This window comes from Struthio camelus, chromosome 2, assembly GCF_040807025.1.
Source record: "Struthio camelus isolate bStrCam1 chromosome 2, bStrCam1.hap1, whole genome shotgun sequence".
In the NCBI taxonomy this organism is placed as follows: domain Eukaryota; kingdom Metazoa; phylum Chordata; class Aves; order Struthioniformes; family Struthionidae; genus Struthio; species Struthio camelus.
Window position 1 is genome coordinate 130,786,574 of NC_090943.1, and position 22,459 is coordinate 130,809,032.

General features: G+C 42.7%; 1 protein-coding gene across 1 annotated transcript in view; it reads left to right on the top strand.

Moving 5' to 3' along the window:
• Window positions 1–242: 242 nt before the first annotated feature.
• Window positions 243–22,459, top strand: part of NCOA2 (nuclear receptor coactivator 2) — a 195,993-nt gene continuing 173,776 nt past the window's right edge. The window contains 2 exon segments of the mRNA XM_068932536.1: window positions 243–398; window positions 10,324–10,405. The gene's annotated coding sequence lies outside the window, so the exon portion shown is untranslated.

Here is a 22,459-nt window from a genome sequence, read left to right on the forward strand (position 1 = left end):
GGGGAAGGGCCCCGCTGCGGCCGCAGCGACGCCCCGCTGCCCGCTGCGGCGGGAGGCTCCGGTGCCCCCCTCCGCCCCCCGCCCCGGGGCGGGCAGCCCGCTCCGACCGGGTCCAGCGAGGGCGCGGGGTGCCCCGGCGGCCGCGGTAGGGCCGGGGCGGCCTGGCAGAGCCCGGCCCGCGGCCGGGGGAGTGACTTACGCTCCCTCCGCCTCCTCTGGGTAGACGAGGAGGAGGAGGAGGAGGAGGAGGGCGAGTGGTGGGAGGGTCTCCATTGAAATAAACAAGCAGGCAGTTATTAAAACGGGAACATGGCGGCCGCAGCCCCAGCTTCGGCTTCATCTCACAAAGCGAAGGTCAGCGCCGGCGGCGGCCGCGGCGGCGGACGGGCCTGACCCCGGTAACGGCCCCCGCCCCGCGTCCGTCCCTCCGTCCTTCCCCCCCACCTCCCCCCAAACCCGAGGCGGCGGCTGCGCCCTCCGCAGCCGCGCTCTGCGATGCCGGGGCGGCGGGGGGCTGCCGGGGGCGCGGAGGGGCGGCTGCGCGGCCGCGGAAGGGCGGCTTCCCCAGCCGCGGTGGCGGTGGGCTGGGCTGGGGTGTTCCAGCCCCTCGGCGGGGAATTGGCGAGGGAGCCGGGGCGAGAGGGGCTGCTGGGGCCGGGGGCACCGCGGCTGCACCGTCGGGGCGGGTCGCGGCGTTACTCGCCGGGGACTTGCCTTCCCCCCCCCCGCCGTCACCCCCTCAGCGGGAGAGGGCGAAAGAGGCCACCGCAGCCCTGGCCCCCGGTGAGGCGGAGGAGTGTGTGTGTTTGGGGGGGGGGGGGAGCCGGCTGCGGCGGGGGCACGGCCACGCGTGCGGCTGGGGCACGGCGCGGCGAGAAAGTGCCGCGAGTGGGGTGGGGGGGAGCGAGCGGCGCTGCGGCGGGTGCGAGGGGAGGGAGCGGGGCGGGCGGTGGAGGCAGCTGCGGCTGTACCCCCCCCCCCTTGGTTCCCCGGGGGGGGGTGGTCAAGGGATTGTTTAGTATCCCCCCCCCCTCCCCCGCACGCGCACACACACACGCAGGGACCGGGACACGCGAGGGAGGGTCGCTGCCCCGGTGACAATAGGGGTGGTTTGGGGGAGCGGGGCGGTGCTCCTGCTCTCCCCGCGGCGAGGACTCGGTTTTCCACGGTGCCGGCCGCTCCGTTTTCTGGCGTCGGGCTGAGCGAGCGGCCGCCCCCCCCCCCCCCCCCAAAACCTCCCGGCGGCGCCCTGCCCCTCTGCCCGCGCCCGTGCGCGGGGGCGGCGGCCTTGCGCGGGGGTGGAGGAGGGAGCTTGCCCCGCGCCCGCTGGGGGAGGAACTGGGGTAGGGGGTGAGGGGGGGACGCGAGAAGGAAACGGGCAACTTCGCTAACTTTTGTGCGCGGGGGTTGCGCCGGGCTGCGTGCGCGCGCCGCGCAGCCGCCCGGGGCCGCGCAGCCAGGCCGCGGCGGCGCAGCTGCGTGCGAGCCGCCCCGCGGCCGCGGAGGGAGGGAGGGAGAGAGGGGTGGGGGCCGCCCGCCGCCGCCGCCGCAGTGCTCCGTGTGTGTCTGTGTGTCCCCGTCCCCGCCGGGTGGGGCGCGGGGGTCCCTGGGCGGGTGCCGCCGTCGGGGCTGCGCGCGGGGCGGGGGAAGGGAGAGAGGCGGCCGGGGGCGGGCCACGCCGCGCCCCCCCCCCCACGCGTGTAGGGAAGCGGGGGAGGGGAAGCTGCGGGCCTCCTGCCTGCCGTGGGGAAGGCGTGTGCCGGAGCCCTCTGCACCGCCGGCGGTGTGCGTGCTGCCTGTCGGGGGCGGGTGTTGTTGTGTGCCGGGGGGGTGTGGTGTGTGTCGGGGGGGGGGGTTGTTGCGTGTGTGTTGCCGCCTCCCGCACGGATCCCCGCCGCCGCTCCGCGGAGGCTCCTGGGCGAGGTGTAACTGGAGCCTCGTCCCTCTCCGCCCCTCTCTCCTCCGCCTCCCCTCGGGCCTGAATATCCCCCCCCGCCCTCCCCGCAGCATGGGGATCCCGTGCCTCTCCTTCCGGAGAGGGCATTCGTGCTGGGGAGTTGTCTGCGAGAAACCTGCCTGAGAGCCTGGCAAAAAGAGTCCTTTTTTCTTTTCTTTCTTTCTTTCTTTCTTTTTTTTTTTTTTTCGTTTGGAGAGAGAGAGAGGGGGGAAAAAATAAAAAGGCAGCGAGGTTGCTAGTAATCACCAGGAAATAATGATATCTCAATCTGAGTTTGTGTTAACCTGTATGCCTCTGTCTGAAGTGTATGTCTACAGGAGCTCGCTGTCTAAATTAGCTGGCAAACAGTCGTCTTGTAAAAGGAGAACAGCTTGCTGTTCGGTAATAAATAATCAATTGTTTTTGTATTTTTGTTTATTCTTTCAGAGTAGCTGGAAGCAGGTGAATAGGCTTTATAACTGAAGTAATATTTTTACAGTGTTTAAGAATAGTTCAAGCTAAGCAAATAGTGTGTGACTGTGACAGTTACAGTGAAGCACTATTGCTGCTGTAAATAAGCAGTTTAAGACTGTCAGTCTTTTTACTTAAGGCTTTTTTTCTGTTTTTCTTTTTTCTTTTTTTTTTTTTTTGTTCTTAGTTTGCTGCCATTGTGGCTGAAGGCAGTCATTTGTTTTTATCCCTTTGGGTTTTTATGTTCTGAACTATAAGATCAACTCTAGCCAGTTAATTTCCTGGCTCTTTACAACCTGATAGCGGAGTTGGGCCACCTGGTGGGCTCCTCTCGTGGGGGAATCCTTTGGGAGGCTGCCGAGCAGAGCGAGCTGCCGGCCCCTGCGTCGGACGCTCGGAAATGGCTGTGTTGCACGCTGTCATTAATGGTCATATCGACGCTGGTGTTCCCCAAAGCTAGGCTGTCGTTTGCCTACGCACGTCTTACGACCAGCGCGAATGGAAACTGGTCGTTCTGTCGCAGCTGATGTAGTTGTACCTCCTGCATAGTTTTGAGGTCATTTGCTCATTTACCTCGGTGGTGGTGGTGTCACAAATAGGGTGTATCAAGTTTGTGCATGTTGGTATGTACATACGTACGCAAGCGTATAAGGATGCTCTTGCACTTGTGTCCCTTATTTTAGCATTTGGAGTACAGCTGCTTGGGGACAGGGACAGAGAAGTCAGCTACACCGTATTGTATTATAATGAGATAGAGAGATGTAAGCCCCCCCCCCCCCATGGAGGGGTGCTGTGATAAGCTTGATGTTTGTAGCCAATCCCAGTGATTTAGAGTCTCAAACAGAATACTTCATCGTGGAATCAACCCAGGTTTATTTTTCTGACTATTTCAACAAAGATATGCAGAGCAACTTTAAAAAGAAAGGCTGATTTGCTTATTCAAACATTTGTAGTTAAAAATACATTTTTAAAGTATCTATCTTGGTATCTTGGTTTGGTGAGCATTATGCAATAAATGCCTGACAAAGGTGGTGTAATCAACTCAGTTTTTTTTTTAGACAGTATGTACTTTTATTTAAAATAAACCGAAGATTTCTCAATTTCATTTTTTTTTTTTGAAGCTCATACCCTTCATAAGGAAAAGGACCCATGTATCACATGCTTCTCAAGTATCTCTGCAGTGTCTGGGGACACTCTTTAACAAAATAACGTGGAACATAGGGAAATGTACATACTTTTGTGTTGTGGTGTTGTCAGTGCTGTGTTTGAACCTCAGACATTTGAGGAAGGAACACTTTATAAAGGATAAAATGGTTCAATTCAAGTTCTTAAACAGGGACCTATATTATCTGAGAAAGTGGTCAAAGATTATTCCCTATGGAAAAAGTGTGTGTGGGGGGGGAAATAGGAGTTTGTTCCTGTATAGTGTAGTGTATTACATTTAGCTCCAGCCATGAAGTCAAAATTAATTATTTAAGAATAATGTTTATGTTTTAAAATCCTTGAGGATGTAGCTTGCTCATTAGAAGGCCGAAAGGCTCTGCTGAGAGAGAGAGGCATGTGAGTGGTGTTGACGTTTGCAACTTTTCCCTCTCAAGTTAAAAAAAAAAAATGGGGGGGGGGGGAAGAGAGTAGGATGTAGTCCATCTGCAAAGAGCACAGGGTTTTCTGCAGGCAGAACAAAGTCCTGGAGGAGGCAGCTGCTGCTGCAATGCCCACGGGCTCCCGGGCTTCCCCTTTGTTGGTGCTGTCACCTGGCCGCTGGCAGGACCTGGGGCTGCAACAAGCCCCCTTGCTGCAGAACCTCACCTCGCACTTCCCACAATGAGAGCCTTGTGGGAGCTAACCAGGGGGGATGCCATCCGTTCATAAAAATAAAGAGATAGATAAAAAGCTGGAACTAAAAACTCTTATAGGCATAACCCTCTTTGTCTGCTGAGTACTGATAGAGGATGCGTTGAGTAAAGAAAATATTCAACTAAAACTGTCTTTGCAGCATTCGTTCTTTGTATGCTTAGTGTGATTGGGCCTCTCTGAACAATGCAGTTTGTATTGAAGTAGGTATAAAGTATTTAACAAATTCCATGCATTTCTTTGGTATTCTCATCTACATTAAAATGTTCAGTATTCATGTATTTCTAGGTTTGGTTTTTGAGGGCAAAGGTTAAATGTATTGTTACAGTGTGTACAGTCCTGTGTGTAACATTTTTATCAATGTTATTCTGTTCTTAGTTTTTTACTTTCTAGAAAGTATAGTATCCCTTCAGCCCCCCATTGTCCACTGTTAGTTACTTCCGTTACAGACAGCTACCCTGACAGCATCCCTTATTTTCACTTTTAAATAAGGTGTGAAGTTCAATGCGTTGCTTTATTTTTGCTAGCTGTTAAAACATTCTCATGCTCCTGGTGGCAGATAATGACAAATCTTTCAGTGTAATGCTGGGAGCAAGGGAGGCGGAGAGGGAGAGGCAAGGAGGGAGGGGGGAAAACCCTCCTGAGCATATGGAGACATCCAGAACAAGATGTGCATCGTCAGCTGTGATTCCATTGTCTGCTTGCAGATAGGATCTGAGCTTTTCTTCTCTTGGGAATTTAAACCTTACAGAAGTATTCTTTGACTTTTTTTTTTTTTTGTGTGTGTGTGTGTCAGGATAATCAAGCTTAGAAAACAAATATTTCACAGATTTATTATAGACTATTTTGATAATATTTTAACGTTTTGGTGAATAAATACAGTTGCCAGGACTCCTGCTCTGTATTGGAATAACACATTGAACAGACATGCATATTGCTGAAATGGTAACTTTGATGAATAATAAGAATAATTTGTAATATTACAGCAGCGGTTACATTTTATTAAAGCATCTTACAAGTTCTGTGGTTAATACTTTGTCAGCAGTATTTACATTATGCAAACACTCCCTATTCTTAATGATTCAGTAGCGTAACCATTTCAAAACATACCAAGTAGATATGTGACGTGTTAAATGACTGTTTGGGTAGTTTAATCAATTAAGGATACAGAATTTAAAAAAAAAAATCAGTGTTTTAAAAGGTATTTTGTCAATGTTGTCAGTATTCAGAAATAGTATTTACATGATGAAAAAATGGAGTGGAAGAAATTAATTTTCTTTTATTCAATCCTGTATTTACTTATTATCTAGAGCAGTGTTTCATCTCATGAGCAATTGCATTTGAAATATTTCTACTGGTTTTATAAAATTATTTTGAGTTGATGAATAGTTTGAAAAATATATACTGAACACGGTGGCTTTACTGCCTTAAGTTTTGTTAATGTTTATGATTTTTCAGTCTTGCTCTATGGCAATTGCACGCTGTTCGAGTTAAGACTAATAAAAGGAGTTTTATGGAAATAATATAAGCAAAATTTTTACGGAAAATGCATAGTTGCTAATGTGTGACTTTTGATGTTGGCTTTTTGAAATTTGGAATTTGTTCATTAATTTACATGTCTAAAGCTATACAACAACATACTAACATCACACACTTTTTTCTTAAGCAGCTGCATCGTTATACTATTGCAAGTCTTGCGTTTCCTTAAATGGCTTCCATAACAATCTTCCATTAATACACTTACTGGCAGATATTATTCTTGCTTTGCTTTCATTTCAGCAGTTATAACTGATAGTAAATCTCTATTTCTGTGAGTGTGCTCCAATTACTTATATTTTCAAAAGCCTTTTTGTAATGTGCATTTTCTTTTTCCAAGTAAAAAGCCTTCTGTACAGCCCGATTACGTTTTTCTGTGCATTTTTGAACTTCACAAGTTACTTCCTGTTTGGAAAGGGTAATTTCTATTCTGCTAAAGTAGCCCACGTTATATTGAAGCCATTACTATATTAACAAAAGGCTAGGGAGTACAGGTGACAAATTAAATAAAGATACCTAGTGAATGTGTTGATTTGTCCATAAATCTTAGGTAGTACAGATCACGTGAGCTTCTATGAGGGGATCCCAGGATATGGTGAGGACATACATCTCATGCAGTGATGACTTGAGAGTTGCTATTTTGATGCTTTTTTAGTGAGCTATGTAAGACATATTGTTACTCTTTGGCAGGATTTATAGTGGGCATATCACAATTGGCTGCTTTATTGGCTGCCTCAGTGGAAAAGTCTGGGATTGAAGAATGGGCATGGAAAGTGAAATTACATTTTACTGGTTGGGTCAGAATTATTATGGAATCTTATTCTGTCTGTGCTGTAATTCATCTGTGCATGAACGGGCTTAGTTTTTCATCACTGTCAATATTGATCTGTAATGAGTCTTAAAACATAGATTTTGAAGAACATCGCTGCAATTAGAAACAAGGTAGTGTGGCACTTACTTGCAACTTGCTGATTATGCAGGAGGTACTTAATTGCGTTAAAAAAGAAAAGTTTGCGAGGAGGGAAGAAATTCTGCCTTTGAATAAATATGATAGTATATACTGACGCTTTTATTACAGGTATTTTTATGAACTTATAAATTCATCATAGGCCTGCATGGCAGAATCAAATAAAAAAAAATTCAAGGTCATATGTTTTTAGTACTTATGCAAGTGGGAGAGTTCAAATATCATCCAGTTGATGATGGAGATTACTTTTGAAACAGCAAAAGGATAGGACCTGAAGAGCTACTTAGTGAACTGAAAACGTGGTGGAGGAATTGTGAAGAAAAGTAATGTCAGGTTTTGCTGACCAACCACTTAGTTATTCCCATAAATAAAAATGCTTATTGTCCACTAATTTTACTTACTGCTATTACACAAATTTGTATATTGGCCTCCAGAGATACAAGCAATGTCCTCCTCCTTTCTTATCCGTTTTCTAAAATAATTGATCCTTTGAGGAGGAAGATTATGAGCTTATACAGATAAATACATTATTTATTTTAGCTGATTTCTTGTTGAGACTACAACTGAAAAGCTCTTCCTCAGCTCTGAATGTTTCTGTTATTTATAAAAACCAAAATTTAGAACCAGATCTGAGCTATTTTGTTTCAACTGGGCTAGAATATTTCCTGTTTTTTTTTTTTTTTAAGGTAAATCAACTTGTTGATTATTTACTGCCTATAAAATGTTGTGTTGCTCTAATAACGTAGCGTAAAGCTTGTTTTTTAAATTTGCTTGCCAATTTCTGTTGGCATGTGCAGTGTAAACGTGCTTTTACTTATTTTGCTTTTTTTAAAAAATATGGATTACTTCAGTACAAAGATACTGAATTTCTAATGAGTCTTCAGAATATTTTCTTGCTTGAAATTAGTATAACAACTGTGTAATAGTGAGATCATTTTTGGGACTGTTTGTTCTTAGTACAAGTCAGATGGTAAGGGAATCTGAGGACTATATGTATGTGATCAAAAATATATTAAATTAAACCTGCACACTCTAGCTGACAGTCTCTTCTAGGTTCATCTGAAAGTGGTAGTCTTTCACTCCCTTTTTAGCTAAGCAGTAGTTCGTAAAAGTTGGTATTGTTTTGTTCGCATCGTCTAGCCTTTGCAAGGCGAGGAGGTAAAGCACCTTCAGCCTTGCTGCAGGTAACTAGAATACAGATGTCGCTTTGCATTGTCAGGGAAAGAAATTGCCATATAGAGTGAAAGGAAAATAAAGATGTGGAATGGTTTGAAGTCAGAGAATTAGGCGTTACAGTGAGCCTTCTCAGTTCAGCTGTATTTTGTCATATTTACCTTTAAAAAGTTATTTTTTTCCCCCTTAAACTCCTGTGGAGGATGCAAGAGAGAGTGGTGGTGGTGTGGAGAATAAGTGTGATATATCCATTTTTAGATGAAATTTAATGTTGATAACTTGTGTACTTTTCAAGGCAGAGTCTCTTTTCTTTAGACGTTTGTATAAGGCCTACTACACGCCTTTGAGCACCACCATTAGAAACGTTACATTATTGTGGTGGCTTGCTACACAGAGGAGTGATTTCTGCTGAGTTTCCGGGGGCACCCCAAGAACCTTCTGACCCTGGCAGCTATGGCTGCACTTGCGCAGAGAGGTGCAGAGACCGTGTGGGAATACGTGCTAGCATCGCCTTTTGCTGCGGTGTTTTTATCTTTACACCTCAGAAAGGACTTGAGAAACAACAGCAAGGACTTAGCGTGCTCTGGAGACTAATAATTTTGGTGTCCAGTGTTCATCACTTTTCCTCTCTGAGAGTCTAGTTACTTTAAAGAATAAACCTGGAATATACCAGATTATATGAATATACCAGATCATACGTCTGTTATGGTATGTGAATTCGTCCTCTGTTGGTGTATAATTCTAGCCTTGTGTTTAAGAAGAAGAATCTCGTTGGTAGTATTTTGAAGATAATGTTTCTATAGTAGAGAGCAGCCATCGCAGTTGTCAAGAGACAAGAAGGGATTAGATTAGCGCCCGCTCTCGTTCGCGGTGGTGCAGCCAGCTAAAAGACAGCACGGAGGGGCGGGAGGCGCTGCTTTTCAAAGCCAGGAGTGGAAAGTGGGAGAAGTGGAAAGCGAGAAACCCTTTTTGCCTATGTAGAAACTGTCGTGATTTTGGCGCGTCTGTGGAAAAGGAGCCGCGGGCCTGCGCCCCATAGCAGCCCGCGTGCGCGGCGTTCGCAGCCACCCCCCGCTCGACTTTGGGCTGTCTCTGCCCGCTGGGTCCGGCAGCGGCTGGCCTTCGGCGCGCCTCCCTGAGCGGCAGGTGTCTGATGGCGCTTTTCAAGCGCCGGCAGGTTAATGTTCTTTTGGCTTTCGAAGTCTTGCTAATTTGCCAGGTGATCTAGTATGTTAAATTTTAATCCACGACAAGCTTGTGGTTTACCGGAATGAGGACCCCCTCGGAGTCCCGTGCTCGTGAGCTGTAAAACTGGTGAACCTTTCCAGCGTTCCTGAGGGGATAACGTCTTCTGTGTATGGGCTTCGCGCGAGTGCTGTCTGGCTTGCCGGTACTTCAGTGTTAGGGGCATCTCTGAATCGCCTGTTGCTGTAGTGACAGCCTGTCTGTGGCCTGAAGAAACTTAAGCAAGTTTGCAGAAGTTTTATGCAAGATGGTAGAACGGACAGAAAGACCGTAGTGGTTTCGAAATTCCATTTTTTCTTGAGCCATAATTAATCCTTACTCGTTTTTTTATTTCCATTGGTCACTCCTGTAGCGTATCTTCCATTTTCTTTATGTTCTGGCTTTTTTTGTCTGTAGAATGAGAAGTTAGAAAACTCTCCTTTGGTTGTTTGCTTAGATATATTTGATAGAAAATCCTGTTTGGCCCACAAATAAAAATCTGTGCGTAATATTTATGCGGCTAGCGTATGCTAATGTTAGCCCTCCAGTTCCTCTTCCCTGAAGAGATGTATGTGGTACAGATATGTATGTCTGCTTCTCGAATCTTAGGTTCTGTACTAAGGAAGAGCTTTTTATTTGTTTGCCCATTGCACGTCGTTCGTGTCAGAAGTGTTGAAAGTGGAGTTTTAGAGGAGAAGCATACTTCCATGCTTGCAACTTTTAATAATGGTTAATAGGCGCTTGATAAAAATACGTTTCTCTTTTTTAGAGATCTGAAACTAACATGTTATAAAGTCAACCAACCAAGCAGTCAACCAAAAAAGGAAGCAACAACTTTCACGGAGAGTTCCCACAGGCTCTTCTGTGAAAATAAAGAGTACAGGCCATATAAATTAATTGAAACCTCTCGGTTGCTGTCACTGTGAATGTGCAGTAGGCAGCAGGTAAAGAGGAAGTTGGGTGCCTGGAGTGATTGTGCAACTGGAAACAGGTTACAGTTACCTCTGGAAAAGCAGATACTGCTCAGCCAAGTTTATAATGCTTCCTTCATTATGTTACGCTTAAAACTGAGACGTGCCAAGTATCATAGCTTTTTTTTTTTTTTTTTTAATATATGCCCATCTGCAAAAAAGCCTAATCTTTCTCTCACTTTTGTTCACAGCACGCCTGAGATGTGTCTGAGCACTGAAGCCCAACACACGCGCAACCTGTAGGACTCTCTTCCCGCGCCTCACAGAGCCTTGGTGAGTTATTTATACGCTATTACATATAACTGTACCGTGCTGCGGTTTTATCTCCTTCACCGAGGAACTTGATGGGAGACGCTTCAAATTGATTGCATGGAAACAGCACAACAAACCTTGGTTTTAAGTAATAGATGATTCTCCAGTGAGTGGACAGAACGTTTCAGAGACTTTCCAAATGGTGGCCAGGCCGGTCATGGAAGCAGGGACCTTGCTTTGTGCCAGGACCAGGAATGGGCCTCTGTGCTGAGAGGAGCTGCAGGTGCTCAACGTCTGGTGGTCTTTCATGTCAAGTCTGTTTGATACTTTATGCTACGGAATTGACGTTTTTCAAATGTGCTAATTATGGTCTGTCTTGTAGCAAACGTTGTGTATGAAAGAGTGGAAAGCTTTTCCACCCAACTGTCTGCTCAAATAAATTACTTAAATTGAGGGCTGAAATAGATGTAATGACATTGATGACTTAAACTACTTGTTGCTCGAGAGTTAGCACCTGGTGAGTCCATCAGGCAGCGCTATGCCTGCTTACATCTATTCACAAAAAGGGTTAATACCACAGAGATATAGAAAAAGGGACCCCTGCAGATTGTTTAAATGCAGACTAATAATAGTCTGGTAGTGCAGTGATGGAAAGTAGAATATAACTGCTGTGTTTTTATTTTAGGTATGTTTAATATAGCAATATACTTGCTCTATATACATCTTTCACAAATATGTGTTTGAGATTTTATGTGAGAACCTTTTCAGGCTACTCATGAATAGATGTTGCCTTTCAACATGTCGAGTGACTTATTAAGGTCAGAAATATGTATTTTTGAGGCTTGCACACTAAATATAGAGGTGGGGAATGAGCCAGCTAGGAAGGTTTTTAGTTGTCTTAGGCACAGTTGTTTATACAATGTTGACCGTTTATGGGTAATATTATGTAAGTCCACATCAAGTATCATTTCCTCTTTTGTTAATTAGATTGAGCAATTTTTGTCAGCTAGCAATACTTTAAACTTACTGAGTTTTCTGGCTCCAGTGAGTGAAAGCAGTGATTAAGAAGCTTTTCAGTGCTGCTTTTTTGCCTTTTTCCATGGCTATTTGATGAAATAATTTGTAGTTCATTGCATTCAATAAAGGTTATAGTATTGGTTAAGTATTTGTTCATATGTTATATTAACTTGAAAATACTGTACCCCATAGACAAATCTCATTATTTATTTATACTATGTATTTATTTGGGCTGCATAATGGTCATAATGTGTGCATGCAGGCCTTCTCAATAGTATGCTGTGTTTATGATCGTTTAAGTGGAGGGGACGGTTATCCGAGGTTCATATGGTTGTTCAGTAGCAGGGAGCTGCATGAAATAGCATCAAATCTTGGTCCCTTTGAATACTTGGGATTTCTTCCATTAACTTTGGAAGTGCTAGGTTTTCAACCCTGTTGTTCAACGTGCTCGGGTGCTCACGTTCTCCAGCGCAGTATCAGAGAGCGGCAGTCAGGTTTCTGTGAACCAGCATACAAATGTGAAATTTTACTGGTGTCTGAAGGAGAAGAGGATATATCAGTTGGAATTCCATTTAAGAAGTTCTGGGCCCAGGCCTTGACTGCAAGGGGGATTTCCTGTGGTACAGATTTTGAATTTGACTGTATGTTTTAAGTGATGCCATACCGTGATTACCTATCATGAGTCGTATGCATTCAGCCTATCCACTGCTGCGTTCAGCTTTGCAAACAGTGAGACTCCTGTTTAATACTTGAACTATTTTGAAGACAATATGGCATGTAAGAGCTTGAATCTTGGACTGGTTAAAAGGCTTTAGAATACCTGTAAATAAGCCGATCAGAAATAATTTAAGCGATAGAAATTGCGGCTGTTTGCTTGCAACTTTGGTAACGGGGGCGTTCTGAAGTAGCTCCCGCACGCTATTAAAAAGGCGTGCGATTAGAGCTTGTGGGAAGTTTACATTTTAACTTTTCTTTTTTTTAAAGACAAAAATACTAACTTTTTCTCCCGGTCTAAAAACTTTCAATTGGAGAAAGTTTTTCTTTTCTTCCTCCTTTTCTTTTTGCATGAAACGGTTGTTCAGGAAAAGGGAACGTAGATTAGAGAAATCTCAGTTCTCTGTCACCCGCAGCCTTGAGGGTCCATTTCAATCCAGCTTTGCAGTGATTTCCTTGGCGTTTGTGTCATAGTTAGTGTCAAGTGTGATGCATGGAAAATATTTGTCTCTCTCTATTTTTATGAGTTATAGTACTCTTTATTGTTGTTTACAGCAGTAGCAGATAAAAAGGATTCTGGCAGGTATCTTCATTTTTAAGTTGACGGTACCCTCCTAATACATGCAAATGTAAAGGGAATGCTGTCAGAAAGTAACAGGTTATACTGAAAGTAAGGTTGCCTTATTTTGAAATAAGTTTTAAGAGTCCTCAGTATTAGTTTAAAGCTTCAAGTGAGGAAAGAGTGCAGCAGGTTTCAAGCATCAAATATAGATACGCGAGAGATGTCACTTCTGTCAAAATTCCTGGAATTCTGCAGCTAGTCAAGAACACCTGAATTGCCAGGGGAGTGATAGGTCTGAAATGCCTGAAATAAAACATTGTTGTCCATCATAGATATGGAGAATCTTTTGTTGACTGTGTCTTACCATTTGAAGAGGAATCTATGAGGAGTTTTCAGCCTAATTTGAATTGGTTTGTGGTAAATGGAGAGAATGTGTTCACGTTCCTACACGCACGTATTCCTACGTTCAGCATCGAAACTGAGGAGTGTTGTTCTTTTTTTTCTTGCTTGAAATATGATCACAATTTTCTGTGTTCAGTAGTTCATTTAGTAATGAAATTAGTGAACATGAATTGCCTATAAAGCTACCTGTACAAGTAGACGCTTGATTACGGTGAATTTTATACAGTCAGGGTTAAAATGATACTCCTAATCCACATGTGAAGTTCTGTGCAGGTGGTACGATGAGAACTTTCAACAGAAGTATTGAGAAATGAGCATCTATTAGGATTTTTACAATTATATCCCATAGATTTGTTTCTAGTATGGGGAATGGAAGTTTATGGAAATCATTTTTTATTTTGTGGAGAAAGTGAAATTTACACAAATGTAATACTGCATTTCCTTTAAAATTAATGAAAAGAGAGAGTATCGTAGAGAGAATCTCATCATGGTTGCAGCTAGCATAAATAACTTGTTAATAAAGCATATTTAAAATATTTTAATAATTTTAAGGAAGCAACATTCAAATTTGTTTTAAGTCCTGAGAATACCACCCTTAAATACTTAAAACTCATTAATTACTGTATATTGATTTAAAAGGAGTTCTTTGTCAAAGAACTTTTTACTGAATTGGTGAAACTGAACTTCATATGTATCTAGGACTGTTAAAAACTCTGTCATTCACCTGATTGAAATTTCCCTTTTGTATGTAGCTATATCTGGGAAGATTCTTTTTTATCTCACTCAAATTCAAATGTTAAAAATATTTAGGAAATGAGATTGCTAACCTCATTTTATTCATATTCTTAAATATTGGTTTTGACTTAGTAATGGGGCCTTGGTAAGAGTTTTTCATTTCTTACCTTGATAGCTACCTTTTTATGTGGGCAAAGGTATAGCATATACACATTTGCAGAAGGAATAGCTGTCATTATCATCCGTGGAAAATCAATATATATTTTAAATATAGATTGATGACAATGTACCACCAGTATTGGAGCCTGGGAATTCTAGAGGGGTCAAGAACAGGACAGCTGAGCACTTGCATCATCAAAGAAGATGAGATGCATTTACTTGGGCCAATTTTCCTCTGGGCCTGCCTTTAGCCCCTGAATTGGGAAGGGTGAAATATTTACCCGGCTCAGCTCTTGACAGTAAATAGTATTAATTAAATACAGGGCTTGAAAATGACACTGGATTTTGGATAAAGGCCAGTAGACTTTGCCTTGGCTTTCTGGAAATTGAATTCCACTAGTCTGTTTATTTGACAGCATTATAGTACAATAATTTGAGGTTCATGGATATTTCTGTACGTTAGCGTCGGCATATTTTTCTAATACCACAATGCTGGGATGTTAAGTTCAGAAGACTTATGTGACTAGAATAGTAAGTGAATTTACAGCTGGTTAGTATGAAGTGTGGCTCAATGAGTTTCCATTTGATTAATTTACCTTTGTATTAACTGGATTTGCAAAAAAATATAGTTTCTTTTAAAACTAACTTTGGATGTATAAAAAATTCAGATGAATGGTCTTAACTAAGTTACAGTTGACTTTAAAAGTTAAATGTTACTAAATGATTTAGCTATATTTCTGGAACTATACATATCTTGGGAAAATAATTTATCTTAAGAATTTTAGAGGGGAAACAAAGGTATTTGAGTATTTTCCTCCCCCAGAAAAGACAGCCGTTTGTGACAGCGTTGTTACATATATACCAGATTTTAGTGCGTGTGCTTGGAAAGTCTGCTTTCAAAGATTTTAGCAATTCTTTTTCCATTCCTGAAGCTGTTTCTGGAAAAAGATATAATTTCATTAAGCATATTTGGAGGAAGGGACCAAAACAGTTTCTGTTGTATGAATTAAGTTTCCTTGTTTGTATTTCTATTTAAAAAAAAAAAAAAAGAAAAAGAAAAGATACTTTGCTCTAAAGAAATACTCTAAAGTAGCAGTTCCATTTGAAGTCTGTAGTTGGAGTCATGGACTTTTCTGTGAAGTTACTATTATTTCTCTTCTTTCACATCATATAAACGATTGGCCACAACACGCTGATAGAGCAGTGTAAGAGCTGCATGACTGGAAGTTTTAAATTTTCTTCTCTGTCTAGAATTCTCCTGTATTTTAAACATGTATGCATAATTTTTGCTTGGTGAGTTTATAGTACAATTATGAAGTGCTCAAACTATTAAAATTACTTTACAAAATCCTCCTCTAGTCCTCTCACCACAAGGAAAAAGGAGGGCTTATGTATGTAATATCTGTAGAGTAAGTAAATGCATCAGTAAAACTCTCTAAACAACTGTGATAACTGAAAAATATGCTCTGATCATTTCTGACACCTCTGTTTTTATGGTCCAGATTCTACCACTTCTTTATTTTTAGTACTTTGGTTTCTCCAGCAGTCCCAATTCAATAAACGGCTGCATTCTGTGTGCACCAAACTGTATGTTTCAAATTAATCTTAAATATTCCTAGATTCCAGAATTGAGAAAAGAATTAGTTTTGCAGTAGGTACTGGAAGTCAGTTCATCTTTGAGGGACGCTCTAGCAGTGTCATATTGAGTTAAAATGCTTCCATTCGTGCTCTTTCAGCATGTTTCCCTTTTGAGCGTGCTCTGATGCTCTCACTTAAATTTTGAAACGTCAGCCTTGCAAGTAACACGCTGAAGGGAGGGAGGTTCAGCAGATCCCTTCCTGCACCGAATTCCTTTGTCCTTCAATCCCGAGGTACCTGTTTCACATCTGCAAAAGGGAGAGGGGTGCTGTCTTTCCCCTATGTTTCCTTACTCAGGTTGTAAGCCTGAAAGTCTGCTGTGTGTTGTCCTAGTTAATAGTTTTTTAAAATAGGATTAAAACAGTTATTTATGTTGCATTTCTCTAAAAGTAAGGGGGCTGACACATACCAAATTTCACTTGGGTTAATTTTTACGGCCTTTCAATTTTCAGATGTGGTTTTTTGCTTGGCTTCTTTTTGCAAATCCTGGTTAGCGCTATTTTTGTTGCTGCATGTTGCTGAACACACTCATGTAAAACCTCTTCTGTCTGGAATTGCAGCACTCTTCCAGAACGTATCCTGCAGCAGAATAGGGCTTATGTGCAGCTGGTGATACATGAAGTTTCTTGCATAACTACTGATATTTAAAATACTCCTTGTCCGCGACCGTGATTCTGGTCTTTCCTTCCTTATGAGCTCGCTCTTTTGTCGTTGTCATAGTTCTCAGCTCCTGATCAGCACCGAAAAATCTGGGGAATCGATACCCGCGAGTCTGTAGTACTGCGTTTATGGTTGCCGCACTTGCACGTTTGACACAAATTCACAGAAACAAAGAAACTTAAAGTTAAGCCACTTTGTGTGGCATACCACACGCTCTTCCACCGCTGTCGTGCACCAAGCGTAGTACCGCAACTACTGTGCGCCACAGCCTAAATGGTTTTGTTCTGTTAGGTTTCTGCTTGTGTTGGTTAGTGTGAGGTATGCTGCGTGTATAGCACATTGGATTCACAGGAGTATTCATTCCTTTCTGAGTATTTGCCCAGAACCAAGCATGCGGTGCTCTGGTCCTGTGTTAGGTATTCTAGGCGCTGCCACCCCAAAAAAGTAACAGCCTGTTGCTGTTAAACTTGATTCCAGTAACTGCAGTTCACAGGGGTGCCTCCTACATAGTCTTCCTCTTATTTGCTTCATCACTCCACTTCTGAGCTATTTCCTTCCGCCCCCAGCTTCCAGGAGAGGTGTTTTTGTGCGTCCCTTTTCGTTTGATGTAAGCTGATGATGCTTTGAGATAGTCTGCGCTCGTTCTCCTTTACTGTTGGCCAAAATCCCCTAGCAGTAGTTAAAGAGGACTGATGTTTTGTGTCAGGACAGCTTGATCCATTGTTGTGACACTCAAGAGTTGGATGTGTGTGTATGTGTAGACATACATACATATCTATGTATATATATATATATTTAAAAAATCCATATTTTATATATAAATAAAATGTTTGGGGGAGGGATCACTTATAAAAATGTATTTTTGGCCAGCTTGAAGCTATTAATGGGCTGACTTGCGTCTGATGAATAGCTTCGTTTAGGAAGGGGGAAAATTCCCTAGTAATCAGAAATGCTATTATGGCTCATTTAGGAAACTCTGAAATGAAAAGTTTTTTTTTTTTTTTTGGGGGGGGGCACGATTCGCAGGAAGACATAACGGTGGGTAAACTGTGGGGAAACGGCCGCGTGGCTCTGAGCGGGGAGGCTGGTGGGAGCCACAGTCGGCGTCGGAGCCGGTGCTTGTGCTGAGCTGTGATTTCAGGAGGACCCGCGAGCCGGGGGGCAAGTGCTTTTTTTGCAGTGGCCAAATCTTTGCTGTGGTTAGAGGTGAGAGCCCGTTTCTCCCAAGTCTGGGGCAGCAGGCTGGTAGCTGGCCCCTTGCTGGCGTTTTACATCTATGGAGGACGGTGGCTCCTGATGCAACCTGCTTTATTGGGAGCGCCGGCAGGAGCGCGGGAGGCTTATTGCTGCAGACACCCGCGCGAGCCCACGCAGAAATGGAGGCTCTGCCCCCGTCGGGTTTGGGGAGCGGGGAGAGGCAGAAGGGCAGGTTGCCGCACGCCGCCTCGTTTTGGAGATGGGGACCTGGGGACCACGTCAAACGGAGGAGGGAGTCGGGTTCCCTGTGATTCAGAGCCGAGGTTTCCACTGGGTGCCGCGGCTTGGAGGAGATCGCCGCCTCCCCCGGGGCTGCTGAGGGTTTTGGGGTGGAGTTTTCTGTCCCGACCTCTGAAACATCTCTGCTTTGTAGCCGCACGTAAAGGCTTCCTGTCAAAGAACGTCAATGTCCTCCTACCTCTGCTGAGAGCACCCTGTCTGCCCTGGGTGCCGCACGGGAAAGGGCAGTAGCTTCTCCACTTATTTATTTATTATCTTTTAAAATACCACCTGCAGACTTGTCTCCTTGCTCCAGGTACTGCAAAGGAGGCGGAGGTAGGCATTTTCAGATATTTTTAGCAATTAAATCCCCTGGTGGATGCTCCTAAGGCTTTGAGATAGCTTATTTCACGTCAAAGTAGGATAAGCTCTCTGAAACAAGGGCATTTTTACTAGAGAGCTGAATATTTATGCAACTTGGAACAGTTTTAAAATACATGGGTTTTTTTTGTTTGTTTTGTTTAGTGACCGAAATGAGAAATCGGTTATATGCACAGCTCTGCATATATCAGAGGTTTCGTTGTCCATGATTAAATGGATGTATTTGACTACAAAGATTTAATGTAAATTAGTTTTCCATGGTTGTCACCACTTAGGCCATCTTTTTCCCAAAAGCTTTGATTAGGTCAGTGTGAAGTGTTTTGCCACGTAAAACAGTGATGAATTCTTGCAAACCTGAAAAGACCTCAAGGAGACGTACTTAGACCTATCGCTATTAGAGAAAGTGGGAAGTAAAAATGTGAACGGTGTGTAACATGTCTGGCAAAGTGAAAAATACACCCTTAAAAATTTAAAAAAAAAAAAAAAGAAAAAAGAAAACATGAGTAAGTGAGTATTTTGCGTTATGGTGGAACTGGCCAAACGCCACAGCCCTTTGGGATGTTGACATAAGTTTTGGACTGTTCTTGCTGCTTTAATTTTGTGGAAATGTGTTTGTATAAGTGTAGTGGTAACTTTTTCCTAATGAGCTGCCTGCTAATGACTTCTTGCTAAAGTCAAATGACTTGTGCAAATGACTTCTGCTGAAGTGCCAGTGAACCTTAGCATTTCCTGGGGGAAATCCTTCTTTAGAAAGAGGAGGTTTGGAGAAGGGAAATAGGGAGAGTTTCTTGAACACAGATTGAGCTAACTGGTGAGACAGGGAAGGTGAACATGGTGAAGTCCAGCACAGGGTGAGATTTTGTTCCACTAATTGAAAATATTTCTCACTTTCCTTAGCTGAATGTATAGAAGGCACCGTGCAGTGCTGGTTTTAACTGATTTTGCTTGCCACTGACAGGGAAGGAAGTCGGTAATAGGGAACTGTACAGACAATGTCTTGTGGAGCAGAGAAGTAGTAGTAGTAAATCAACCTGAATTGTTTTAAATTGTCAGTATTTTTGTCGGCTTATGTTATGAGATAAAACATTGGATATTGATCTAATTTTTAACTCTTCCTCTGTGAAATGTGAAGGTGTATTTTTGAAGGGTGGCTCTACAGAGTTACTCTTTGAAATTCTCATTTAACTCTTCAGTAATGGGTCAAGCTTCCTCTGAATCCTCTGCAGGATTATTTGATGTACTGTCTGGTTAACCTCAAGGAAAATGGGATGTCTTTAAAGTACGAGAGGTGCTAGCTATCACCTTATAATGGAGTCACATGGGAGAATTTGTTGTTCTAAGTTAAGATTATCAGCTGAAGACTAAAGTTTTACATGAATGGGGCTGATTTTTTTAAGATGCACCTTGAGGTTGAAAGCTACGTGTTTTTTTTTCTTCTTTTACTTACCATCACATGTACCACTGTAAATCAATATAATTGAGAGATAAATGGAAAATACCTTCCGGGGTGGTGGGGGAAGAGATTAGGGTTTTAGTATTTGTTGTGTGTCTTCAGTGCCATTTATATATGGACAATTTTGTCGTCTTAGTTATCAATTTATCTTACTGGCATAGATCTTTTATGCCTCAACAAGGAGAATCGTTCTTTTTCCATAATAAAATTGATTATTAAGTAAAATATATGTGATTGTGGAACGGACAGAAGTTCAACTTTTTTTTCTTTAGTAGACAAAGAAGCTAAAGCGGTCTGCAGGTTTACGTATGTAGTCTTTATCCTACCAAAACTTTTAAAAGTAGTTTGCAAAGTATTGAAGTAAAATACTCAATGTTTTATGCTAAGTGTCATACATGAAATAAAAGGGATATTTGGAAGTTATTTAGTAACTTGAATTTGAAAAAAAGAAAAGATGATGAGAGGGTAACAGTTAATAATGAAGTCATGCTATAATTTTACTCTGTTTTATGTTGGGTATTCTGTGCATGTTGCTATTAAAAATTTTTCAGCTGCAGATCACCTTTAAAAGCCATATAACATAGTCATATTTTAGCAGGCTGTGTATTTCTTTGCCTTATAAATTAAATTGAATTTTTAAGCCTCTATAGTTTGTGATGTCATAAGGTATAAATTAATACAATGAAACGCTTAATGGAATAAATCATTTTAACTGCACTTAGTGTCTCTTCAGGATTATTGAGCGGAGACAAGCTGTGCAGTGTGCGTTGCATATATTAAGAAATATCATAAGCCTTTTTTGACGTAAATTTTGAAATGAGTTATGGGCTCAGCGACAGCGCTGCTCTGAGCGTAGCCTGTCCTGCAGAATTTCCCATTACCATTTTATCACATGCTGCGTGTCTTTTCCAGATAAGATTTCTGATGTGAGTAGCTGTGGCTAATGTAATTGAACAGTATTTATTGTCACTGTTGAGGTTTTTTTTTTTTTAAACACAAATTTTTGACTCTTACACAGTGCAGTTTATATTCGTTTGTGATAGTATGTTGTGGCATGTTTTTGGAGTTGGCATTAGCTATGGAAATCTACGGACTGTTGATTTTAGGGGGAGCGCTGGATCAAAGAATGTAGTCACCAATTTAGTGACTGTTTAGGGGAGGGAAATATTTTTAGGCTAGGAAAGTTTCTCTGTATTTCCAGGAGGTGTAAGTAACATAGTGCACTAAGGAGTATAAAGATAGAAAATACGCAGGTTTAGCTTAAAGTGTTCCCAGCAAAGGCTTGTTGTCAAATTTACTTTTTTAAAAAGCAAGACAAAGCCAAAAAAAATTCCTCCTTCTGTCTGCTCACGTTGTGTATGGTGAAGCGCTGGTTGCAGCAGGAGCGGCAGGGCCTGGCTCACGGGCTTCTATGTGAGGAATTGCTAGTATGTAAGAACTGGGCTGCTTTAACGCGTCAAGCTGGATATCTTCCTGGTGATAGGAGAGGTACTACAGTTACCCATTTGTTAGTCACTAAAAATAGCGGTGCTAGAGTAAGGAGAGTACGGCAGCGCAACACCCCAAAAGAGGGGGGGAGGAGGCGTTACCGCTTTAGCTAGTAAACGCTTCCACCAAATGCACCGTCTCCCCGGTGCAGGGGAGGGTTGCAGGCCAGATCGCGTACGTTCAGCAGCATGCGCTGAAGGTCATTAATTTGAGCTCGCTGGAGAGAGGGTGGGTTCAAGTTGCAGAGGTAAAAAAGCGCGTGTCGGGAATGCTTGGTTTGCTTCTATCCTTTTTCCTAGAGCGGAAATATAAACTTGAGTATCTCCAGCTCTAGTAGTTGAGTATGGGAGTTCACACGGGCACTTTCCAGACAAAAACCTCAAATACATTGCAAAGTTGAGGGGCAGAGTGCCAGGCAGGGATGTCATGAAATGTCCTGCGTCACGGTTGTGACATACTGAGAAGTATTCAGATTAAGGCTGCTACCAAGTGTGAAGAAGAGTGATTTTTATTATTGGTGGACGAAGTACCTCTTGATTTGTTTTTCTCTTAACCCTGTTGTGACCTTTTAAAGGGTGCAAGGTGGTTCAGACTGCCCTGTTAGCTGAGATCTGGAGATTTCCTGAGCGTAGGCTTGCTAGTTGCGCCAAGTTACATGACCACGAATCATCAGGCTTTCGCTAGCGTTTCTACTTGGTGCAAAGCGAAGCTTCAAATAAGAAAAAGAAATAGCACTTGGTGACATAATTCACACGGACTACTTCATGTGACAACATTTTTGTCTTTATTAGCTACTGCTGTCTGTATTTTTTTAACAGTGGGTTGTTAGTTTAGGCTGTATTTCAGGTATGCCTTCTCTCCTCTATTTACGTATATCACAGCACTAAGAACAGAGGAAGCAATGTAGTTTTTGCAAGCTTGCTTGTAGCAGGGCTACAAGCCCTTGATTTCCCTATGCGTAAGTTCTTAGGAAAATTTCTTCAGTACTGCCTGTTGTTTTTCTTTTTTTTTTTCTTTTTTTTTTTTTTTTTTAAATGAGTGGTGGTTTTGGGTGATCATTTAGCATGGAAGAATAGCCACTTGGCAGATTTGGGTAGCTTGGATTGTATTTTGGTAGATAATCCATAAGATATTTTCTCTTCAGGATAACATGATTTACCTCTGATGGCTACAACAAATGCTTTCATGGGAAACTAGTAATAAGAATATGGACTGATGTATTTTTAGTTTTCTTTTAATGCAGTTAAACATCTGGAAGTAAGCAGAGTCATCATCATGCGACTAACCAGCTTTCTCCAGAACACTAGGAAATACTTGTTGGACCACTTTTTGGAAATGCCTGCTACGTTTACCTGGTGTCTAATTTTTGTTCAAGACAATAAAGTTAGTG